This window comes from Nomascus leucogenys, chromosome 22a (assembly GCF_006542625.1).
Source record: "Nomascus leucogenys isolate Asia chromosome 22a, Asia_NLE_v1, whole genome shotgun sequence".
In the NCBI taxonomy this organism is placed as follows: Eukaryota; Metazoa; Chordata; class Mammalia; order Primates; family Hylobatidae; genus Nomascus; species Nomascus leucogenys.
In genome coordinates, this window is record NC_044402.1 from 138,706,610 (window position 1) to 138,716,704 (window position 10,095).

The following is a 10,095-nucleotide window of genomic DNA, read 5'->3' on the forward strand; positions in this document are numbered from 1 at the left end:
TCTCCTGGAGACGCTTCACCCACTGAACACCCCCAGGTGCCCTCCCCCACAGGGCAACTCTAAGAAAGGGCTCGAAACTAGCCAGCAATACTGAGGGCTACACACACAGGGAGCCGGATTCCAACAGCTGGCCCCAGGAACTGAATGGCTAAGCTCCAACAAGAGCCTTCGGCATCCCCTTCCCCAGGTCGAGTCCATTCGCGGGTGAGCCACTCCAGGACAGCCTGGTGAGAGGCAGGGCTCACGGAGAGTCCACCCACATCAGTGTCTGGAGAACAGCAGGGCCGACTAGACCTTGCCTTGTTCACAAACTAATAAACAGAAGAAAGCCAGCACGGGGCTGTGGAAAACACACACAGCAAAGACAACTGAACACAACCCTTATGCCACAGAAGCAGCAGCAAATTAAGACAGCATCTACTTTTCATCCTAAGAATTCAAGAAATGATGGATTCAATGAAACAAGTAATGAGAGATGAGATAGGGCCACAGACTGAGATGAAAATGCCACATTAGAATGGAAAACTAGAAAGGACAAAGTTCAGAGTCAATAAAAAGAAAACGGCTTCAGTGATAGGGAGGAGATGCATGACACTTTTAAAATGCAAAGGGAGAAGAGAAGAGAAGAGAGATGGAGGAGAGCCGGGTTTGACCTGTGGATTACAGCTCTTCCTGAAAGAGACGAGAACAATCAACAGAAACCATAATGAGCGAGACACATAAAGAGAACCATCCTGAACCACAGACAGATCTGAATCTGCCAATCAAAGGACAAGAGTGCAACGCCTAACTGCATCCAGATGACAAACAGCATCTTCAAGGATAAAGAAAGTCCTACCGACATCCACAGAGAACAAACAAGTTACCCATAAAGGATGAAAAAAATCACACTAGTCTTGGATATCTCTTCAGCAATATTACATTTCCAGAAGACAATGTCTATACTTTTTTTTTTTTTTGAGAGGGAGTCTCGCTCTGTCACCAGGCTGGAGTGCAGTGGCGCAATCTCGGCTCATGGCAACCTCCGCCTCCTGGGTTCAAGCAATTCTCCTGCCTCAGCCTCCCGAGTAGCTGGGATTACAGGCACTCGCCACCATGCCTAGCTAATTTTTGTATTTTTAGTAGAGATGGGGTTTCACCATGCTGGCCAGGATGGTCTCTATCTCTTGACCTCATGATCCACCCGCCTCGGCCTCCCAAAGTGCTGGGATTACAGGCGTGAGCCATCACGCCCGGCCACCTACATATATTAATAGCTTTGAGAGGAAAAGCTTATGGTCAAAAGGAGGAAATCTCAATTACAAGATACTTGATTGTGGGTTACATAGCTGGTTTTATCAACATCCTGAGTCATATAAAACCCAAAATGCCAGCGTCATTCCACTGAAAGTCAGGAACAAAATAAGTAAATCTGTTATTCTAGTCTTTTTTTTTTTTTTTTACATTTTATGGCAGTTCTAGCAAATTCAATGAAAGATGAATGGTAATACCTTTTGGGAACAGAGAGACTAAGCACGAAGACTGCCTAGGCCATTCCCACAAAGAGAAACACCAAAGATTTGTGAACTTGTAGAAAGAGGCTCAACCTCATTAACATCAGGAAAATGCAAAGGATGAGGTTATCTTGCCCATTAGGTTGCCAAAAATTAACAGGACTGATCACACTCAGCGTTGGTCAGGTGGAGAAGAGTGGCTCTTGTGTGTAGTGGTGCAGTAATAGGGTATTTCTGGAGAGAAATTTGAGTTCCCAGCAACATTTATAATCTGCATACTCTTCCCACTTCCAGGAATCCATTGCAGAGAAGTGCTTATTTATGTGCACAGAGATGTGTAAGCATTGAATATAAAAACCTGGAAAGAACTATCAACAGGGAGGCCACGGCTCCTGTCCACGATCATCCTGGCCAACAGCCAGCCTCCAATTCCAAACTGGTCCCCTTTCTCCACCTAGCCTTGCTATGGTTAACAGAGCATCTAGAGCGATCCTGGTGAAGGGGCTTAGCTTACGTCCGGCCTGTGCTCAGACCCTTGCTCAGAGCACAACTCTAGTGGGCACGAGGGCCAAAGGCTCTGCAAGTCTAGCTCCTGCAATCTCCTGGGCATGTCCTGTTAACTGCCCACCCCTCAGCCCCAGCCCTGTGTGCTCTGACCACAGGGACTCTGCACTTGCTGCTCCTTCGTACCCACAGCCCTCTTCCTGCAGATGCCCTGGGCAGCCTGCACGAACAGCACCGCCTCCCTACCAGCTCCTTCTCCGTGCCTCCACCTCCGCTCTGTGGGCTTTCCTCGCCAGCACTGAGGGGCTGGGCTGTTTACTGCCTGCCTCCCCTCTGGGACCTAAGCTCCATGGGGACAGGGGTTTGAGTTGGTCACTGCTGGATCCCCAGGGCCTGGCACGTACTGTTGAAGACACAAACCTGCGACATCCATGCTATAAATACTATACACCCACTAAAAGGGTAGAGGCCAGAAAGACTGACGTGGGGAGAGTCTCAGACACAGACGAACAAGTCCAAAAACAATAAATAACAACAACAACAAAAAGGGCAGATGGCACTCAGGCAGGGCCCGCCCGGTGCCAGCAGTTTCTCACTGACTGACTTGCCCTGACTCGCTTAGCACTGAGGGCTGGCACTGGGGCAGACAACAGATCAGACATCTTTCCTGCCCTCAGGGAGCTTACACTGGGGGAAACAGACAATAAACAAGAAACTAGAATATACAGTACAACTGGCAACTAGCAAGTGGGAATAGAGGGGCTGGGAGTGACATCTCAGTGAGGGTGGCCCCAGGTGTAGGTGGCATTTGACAAGGACCTTGCGCACGAGCCCTCGTGTGTGAACTGACTCAGAGTCCCTGGGCTTCGCTCTCTCAGGCTTGCAGCCACATGCTCCAGCAGGTCCTTCTAGCTTCACACCTGAGGCTGGCACTGGGCGTCTCTGGCTCTGCCTGCCCTGTGTGGACTCGGACGACGTGCCACACCACTGTGGGGGCCCTTGCTGCCCCTCACTGTCCCAGCTGCTGCCAAAGGGTCTGATGAGGCAGCTGGACAGGAGGGAGAGCTCGCTTGCTGGGCGGGAGGCAAGGAGGAGCTGGCAGAAAATGCCCCCTCCCTCTCTCCCTCAAATGGACCGTTTTGAAGCTGTCTTTCTTTCCTTCCTTCCTTTTTTGGGACAGCCTTTCTGAAGAGGTGCCAAGGGGGTGAGCACCCAGCTGGGTGTCTCTGTAAGGCAGAGCCTCATCTCAGCAGGGTGTCATCTTGTGTGTGCTTTCCAGACTTTTCTTCCTTACCTCCCTTTTCCTTTTCTGCTGCTACCCTGGGACCTGCAATTCCCAGTAAAGTGCTCACCTCAGACTCCATTCTCAAGAGAGCCTGAAGGCAGACCTGAAGAGAGTGGAGAGTGAGCTACCAGAGGAAGAACACTCTAGGCAGGGGGACAGCACACACAAAGGCCCTGCGGCAGGCGAGCACCTGACCTGTCTGAGGAAGGTGCACGAGGCTGGAGCAGAGCGGGCAGGGGTAGGAGGGCGGCAGCAAGGCCAGATCACAGAGTGCCTTGCGGGGGCAGTCAGAACTCCGAAAGGGAACCGTGGAGAGTTCTGTGCAACAAGATCTGACTTACATTTCAATGGAGTTGCACGGGTGAGCCAAGGTGGAAGCAAGGAGACCTCTCAGGCGGCTCTTGCCATGGTTCAGTGGAGCTGCCAAGGGGCCGTCCAGGGTACCAAGGGCATTCTCTCACTCCTGACCCCCCAACACCCTGGACACCATCAATCTCATCCCCACCGCCCTCCCCCAGATAAGCAGCTGGTCCTTTCTGCTCTGAGTGAGTCATTAAGGTGATCAGAGGCAGCGGCAGAGTGGTTAAGGGCACAGGTCCTGGATGGCCTGGGTTTCAGCTGGGTTCCACCACTTCCTAACTGTGTGATCTCGGACAAGTTCCTTAACCTCCCTGAGCCTTGTGTCCTCATTCGTGAGATGGGGATAACAGTAGTTCCTGCCTCCTACTGGTTGTCAGAAGGATTAAATGACACAACCCATGCAAGGTATCTGGAATGTAATATTAGCTTGTATTATCACTGCTAATCACTACAGAAAAACAGATGGGGGCTCACACCTGTAATTCCAGCACCTTGGGAGGCTGAGGCGGTGGATCACCCGAGGTAAGGAGTTCGCGACCACCCAGACCAATATGGTGAAACCCCGTCTCTACTAAAACTACAAAAATTAGCCAGGCGTTGTGGTGTGGGCCTGTAGTCCCAGCTACTTGGGAGGCTGAGACAGGAGAATTGCTTGAACCCAGGAGTTGGAGGTTGCAGTAAGCCAAGATTGCGCCACTGCACTCCAGCCTGGGCGACAGAGCAAGACTCTATCTCAAAAAAAAAAAAAAAAAAAAAAAAGAGAGAGAGAGAAAACAAAGAGAAAAAGAAAAACAGACAGGTAACAAAAGTAATTTTAGGAGAGAGAGTGAATTGTCATGGTAGCTGTCTCTGGCTTGTATTCTTATATTTAAAGGACTAACAACTCAGTGCCACCCCCAGCCCAGGCAGTCCTTGGAGGAGCATCAGGTATCTGAAGTCACCGTGCTGTCTGGGCACTGGGCACTTTGCACGTAGCTCTCCTGGTTTTCACTGTTTTTGCACTTAGCTCCTGGTTTTCACCCCTGAGTCCATCCCCTGTGAGCCTGTCTAAATATGAATCACTGGTGCCCCGACATTATCTTAGGTGGAAGATAAGTATTTTTGCAAAGAGGGTAGAGTAAGCTTGGCAGAAATGTGAAAGCCAAATCATCAGAAACTTCGTCATTCCAGAAAATGCGTCTCTCAGCCCCAGCGGCTCTAATAGATCAGCCTCATTTTGAGAAGCTGGCAAAACCAACGTCCCTGTCAAAGTGGACTTTGCCTCTTGCCCTCCACAGATGTGTGCCCAGAGCCGGCTGGACCAGCTGTTCCTGGGGCGCTCCTAGGAAACCTGTTTCTACCTCAGGGCGGGTAGGGGGAGGAAGGGCGGGCATGCACTTATGTGCTCAGGGTGCCAAAGCCCAGGAGGGAAAATGACAGCCCGGTTGAAAAGGGGCTGCCAAAAGCCAACATGAGCCTCTGGGTGTGAATCTGCCCTTGAGGCCCGCTTTGCATGTCCACCCACTGGCTCTGCCCCTAAGAACAGTCAGACTCAAAGAAAGAGGTTAAGCTCGCACCCCTGACCAGGTCACTTGGCCACATTTTTAGTAGCTGGGTTGCCTCAACTTGATAGAGCACCATTCAGAAAGTGCAGTCCGCCACCAGAACGGAGAGCCTGGGATCAGGAAGAAAAGCAGCTGGTGGGGGTGGGGAAGGAGAGGGGCCAGGAGCAGAAACTACTGGCTGGTGGGGTCGCAGGGGTTTGTTACCCTATCCTCCCCACTTTCAGAGATACTCATACTTTCCATAATAGTGTTTAAAAATTAGGAACAAAAGCAAGCCTGGTACCCAGTTCCAGCCTCCACTGCCACTGCCAGGACTGGTAAAGTCTTACTGTACTCAGTACCTGCACACCTAAGAAAAGCATTTTTTGTGGAAATCAGAAATCAGCGTTCAATCACCAGAGGAGTCCCACCTCATGAGGTCACAGCTTGATGTATATCCACAAACAACATGCCATGTCACATGTCACCAGAGGCAGGACAGTGCCAGCCTCCCAGAGGCTCCTGGCGGCCCTCCCAGCCACCATCTACCCCGCAGGGACCCACTAGCTTGGCTTCTCACAGCCTAGTGAATTCGCCTGTTTTTGAACTTTACATAATAGGGATCATACAGCAGGTACTGTCTCTGCGAGCCCCGCAGGATTTTACAACCCTGAATATTATAACATGTTTTCTACTTCCTGGTAGGAGCCAACTCCCTGAGGCCAGCCTGCTGTAATCCTGAGAAAATGTTTGTCCTGCTAAATAAACAGCCGTGCTCTCCATGGCAACGGTTGGGTAACTGAGGAAAATGTGACCGCAGCCATCCAAATATGGAGGGAAGGAGGTGCACTGGGGAGGCATTGTCTTGGCCTCACTAGGACACCTTCAATGCTCTCAATTCAGACTTTTAAATCCCTACATTTTTAGAACTGCAAGACTTCAAAGCAGTAAGAAAGGCAAAAGTGTCAGCCTCCTAGCTCCCCAGTGGTCAGGGACTGAGCTACTCTGAATTGCAGGAAGCTCAGGCATCTGCTCCTCCTGTACCTGGTTTCTTAAAGAGTGGATTCTGATTCCTCTATGTCACCCCAGGAAGAGCACCAGGAACCCTTCGAGGCTGGTGAGGGTTCAGCACAGCAGCTCACTCTGTCTTGGGAACTACCAGTCTCTGAAAACCAAGTGGCCTTGACTCCTGTCATCCGTCACTGCTGTTCATTTACTGCTTCTAATTTGCTCTGGACTTGGAAATATGGTAACAAACTTGTTACAGATGTGTACACGATGAGCATAATGAGTTGAAAGGAGGGCCTGGTTCCTAGGGGGGAGTGCGTGGGCTTGGGGAGGGGTCCATCAGAGGCCCCCTCTAGACTGTCTAATTCTACCTTGGTTCCCAAGGTGGGCCAGCTTTCCAGAAGTGTGGAGACAGTCTCTGCCAAGCTTATGGAATTGTATGTTTCTGGCTCACTCTGCCAAACAGAGTAGTTTTCAAAAGGTAAAAGCATACCCAGAGCCTGTCTTTCTTCTGACTAAATGCCGAGTGGCCCTGCCAGCTGTTCAATGACCTGATAGAGCCATGGTTTGCCGAGTCCTGGTGAAGTTACATCACCGCTTAAAAACAGCAGTGTGACTACCAGTATTTCTCTGAGAAAGTTCAGTGGGTATGAGAAGTAGTGCACAGGAGAGGAATCTTTCCTTGTTCCTTGTAAGCACTGCAGACGTGGCTCACAGGAGAACATTACGTGGCCCAAAGGCAAGAGCACATCAGAAGCCTCTGTCTCCTGCGAGAAACCTGGGAAAAATCATCCATAGGGTAACAGAAAACCAAAAACCTGGGAATTAAAGCGGACCTCTGAGACTGCCCAATCTCAGCCCCTCCAAACAAATGAGGAAACTGAGGCCCAGACTGGGAGCCAAGGCTCCCAGCAGCAGCCAGCTGGCTGACACAGGGCTCCCCCTTCACACCTGGCACTCCAGTCTCCACAGAAAGCCAGGGCTGCGTTAGTTCTGTACCAATGAATCATACCGAGGCGACAGTGACAGATAACTGCAAACACCCACGGTACCATCCCCGTGCTGGCACACCACACAGCTTCCACTTAAAAAAAACGGAGTCCCTTTCTTCATTATAGTCATATAGCACACAAAAATCAATTCACTTTGTATTTTAAAACTCAATTTCCAAATAAAGCCTTCAGGTAGAGTCCTGTTTTCTTCTCAGGCACACCCAGCCTGGGACCAGAAGCCCCAGGTGGGGGGAGAGGGTGGGCATCTCCCCTCCGAAGCCAAGTCTAGCGGTCCTGCTGTGCCACATACAGGTGACAGGTGTCCACGTGGGGCTTTGGCCATGGTGTGGGGTTCTTAACACATTTCCCGGACTTAAGGCCCTTCCTCCCAAATTCCAGCCCACCCAGGATTCAGCACGCAAGTTGAGGGCATCACTGAACCTCTGAAACTCATTCTGCCCCAGTACGATGGGAAGATCCTGCAGACAGCCTGGGCCTGGGCCTCAGTTTGCTCATCTGTCAGGCTGAGGGGTTACTCTGGGTGATTTTCAGGGTGCCTTCTGGCTCTGTTGTTCTGTATGAATCAGCTTTCCAAACGGGTTCCTTCTGTGTAGGTTACAGAAACCCTGGCAACCAACTCGTCATCCCTTACCCTGGCCTTCCTGAAGGGGGAAGCAGGCCACCTCCCACCCCCTGGTCTACGTCTGGGACTTGGCAGCCAAAGTACCTCCCAGAAGGTAGGTGTGACTGCTGCACCAGAGTGGACACCCCATTCCCTTCTATCCAGTCCGGGGAAAGGGAATTAATACAGGGTGGTCCAGAGGAGGCAAAGGGGCGAACATTAGGCAGTCTCCCTGCCCTCAGGTTCCCAGGCCTGGCTTGGCACAGGGACTTCCTTGTCCCTCTGATCACTCATTCCAGGAGACCCGTGGGTGTCCAGGAAAAGCTCCTAGATCAGTGCCCCTCCATGGCCCTTCCCCAGCCCAGGACTTGGCCCTGTGGCCTCAGAGGAGGCAGTCAGCTCCCCGAGGGTCCTCCAGATCCCAGGGCCGGCTGCGCTGACCCTTGGTTCCCTTGGCCTTCCCCATGCGAGGGGAGGGGGGGTTCCCAAAAGAGAATCGCCCACGGAACCGCAGCCCGCGCGCAGTCACTCGGTAGCTCGGTGCCCTACACATGCTGCCTCACCTTTCGGACCTCAGGCTCCTGAGCTGCGAAGCGGGGGTTCGAGTCCCCAACCCGCGGTGTCAGCGTAGTTCAAACGAGCGCACCCTGCGCGCGGGTCGACCACCCTCCACCTGGGACAGGGCCAAGGGCACACGCCCCCACGCCGGCGCCGTTTCAAGCCGAGGAGTCCAGCAGCCCAGGGAACTCCCAGCGGCGCCTCCGCGGCCCAAGCCGGCGCTGGGACCCCGACCTGCCCGAGGCCCGCGCTCCGGCGGCGGTTACATAAGCCGCAGCGGGGCCGCGCCGCGCCACTTACCGCCCGGCTGCGCCCGCGTCAGCCCGTCCGCCGGTTCCTCCGCCGACTCGCAGCTCTGTCCGCCCGGCCCCGCGCCCGCTGCCGCCGCCGCCCACAGCTGCACGTAGCCCCCAGGCGCCGCCGCCTCCGCCGCGGCCGAGTCGCCGCTGTCACATAGTGGAAAACGTGACCGCGCTCGCCGCGCCCGCCCCCGGCGTCCGCCATTGGCCGCGACTCTGTCTCATCTGTATACATGAGGGGCGGGGCCTGCGAGCGCCGCGCGCCCATTGGTGGCGGCGCCCGTCGCTCTTTTTACATAAGACGCACATGGAACTCCATGTTCACCTCGTCGGTTCCTCAATGGAGACCCGGCGCGTTCGTGCTCCCCGTCGTCCTCCCCAGTGGTCTCATCCACTTCCGGCGTCGGCCTCTTCCATTCACGACGCCCTCAAGTCCGCCAGCTCTGGGAGCGCGGAGTGGCGCGTACCATTGCGGGCAGGGGAGCTGGGCGCCGGGCTCTTGCGCACCTCCGGCCGGCCTGGCAGACCCGGCGCGCCTAAGCCGGACCAGGGAGATCTCCACCTCCGGCCACCGGCCAGAGGCGCGCCCCCAGCGGCCTGGGCCGCGGGAAAGTCCGCGCGGCATGCTTCATTCACGCATTCACATTCATTTATTTATTCATTCACTCACTCATTCATCGCCGGGCCCCGGAGAAGCCCACGAGAAGGTGGCAGCACCGCCCTGCAGCAGATCCCGGGGCACGCCCACCCGGGCCTCCGAGGTGCCTGTGGTCGACACTTGTCCCGACAGCTACCAAGTGACCTTTCTTATTTTTGAGACCACGTGTTGCAATTTTTGGTTCAGGAAATGGAGTCATTGTTACTCTGGGGAGGTACAAAAGAAAGAAATGATGTTGTCCCTGCCCCCAAGCGCATCACTAGGGAGAAAGGACTGTCTCATAAAAAGGAAACTTAATCAAATGCTAAATTGGGCGATGTGGGCTATAAATTAACCAGAGCTATCCCCACAGGCTCCGTGAGAAAGGCAGCACTTCCAGGGCGGGTAGGATGGGCCCTGAGAAAGGGAAGCCTTACAACGGTGCAAGCCGTAGAGACGCAGGAGCCAGGGGTGGGAGGTTGTCCCGGGAGACAGCGCGGGACCCTGCATCACCTTGTCTGAGTGTTTGCTGTTTCAGTAAGCATTGTTTGGGCACGTGGAGCCTCTAAACTTCCATTGAAAGTGTCAGGAGAGAGAGTACAATTTCCCCTGGTCTGGGTAGAAGCCTGAGACTTACAGGACAGGAAGGAGCTTTCAGGCTCCCACGCAGCAGGCTCTGAAAGTGTAGGCTCTCATGGGGAAGGCGAGATTGTCCAGGAAGCTGGAGGCCGCCGTATCTCTCTTTACTCTTCTTGTTCTTCTTTACCTGGACTCACCTGGGGACCAGGGATGGGACAGAAGGAAAAGCTATGAA

The 10,095-nt window shown here is 53.6% G+C and overlaps 1 protein-coding gene across 2 annotated transcripts in view; it reads right to left on the bottom strand.

Annotated features, from left to right (window-relative positions):
- PER2 (period circadian regulator 2) overlaps positions 1 to 8,825 on the bottom strand; it is a 43,248-nt gene extending 34,423 nt beyond the window's left edge. The window contains exon 1 of one of the 2 annotated variants that reach the window (XM_003277482.2): positions 8,351 to 8,614. The gene's annotated coding sequence lies outside the window, so the exon portion shown is untranslated. Of the gene's footprint in view, positions 1 to 8,350; positions 8,615 to 8,645 lie in introns of those variants that run through there. The other variant, XM_030803380.1, reaches the window with a different exon arrangement.
- Between the last annotated feature and the right edge of the window lie 1,270 nt (positions 8,826 to 10,095).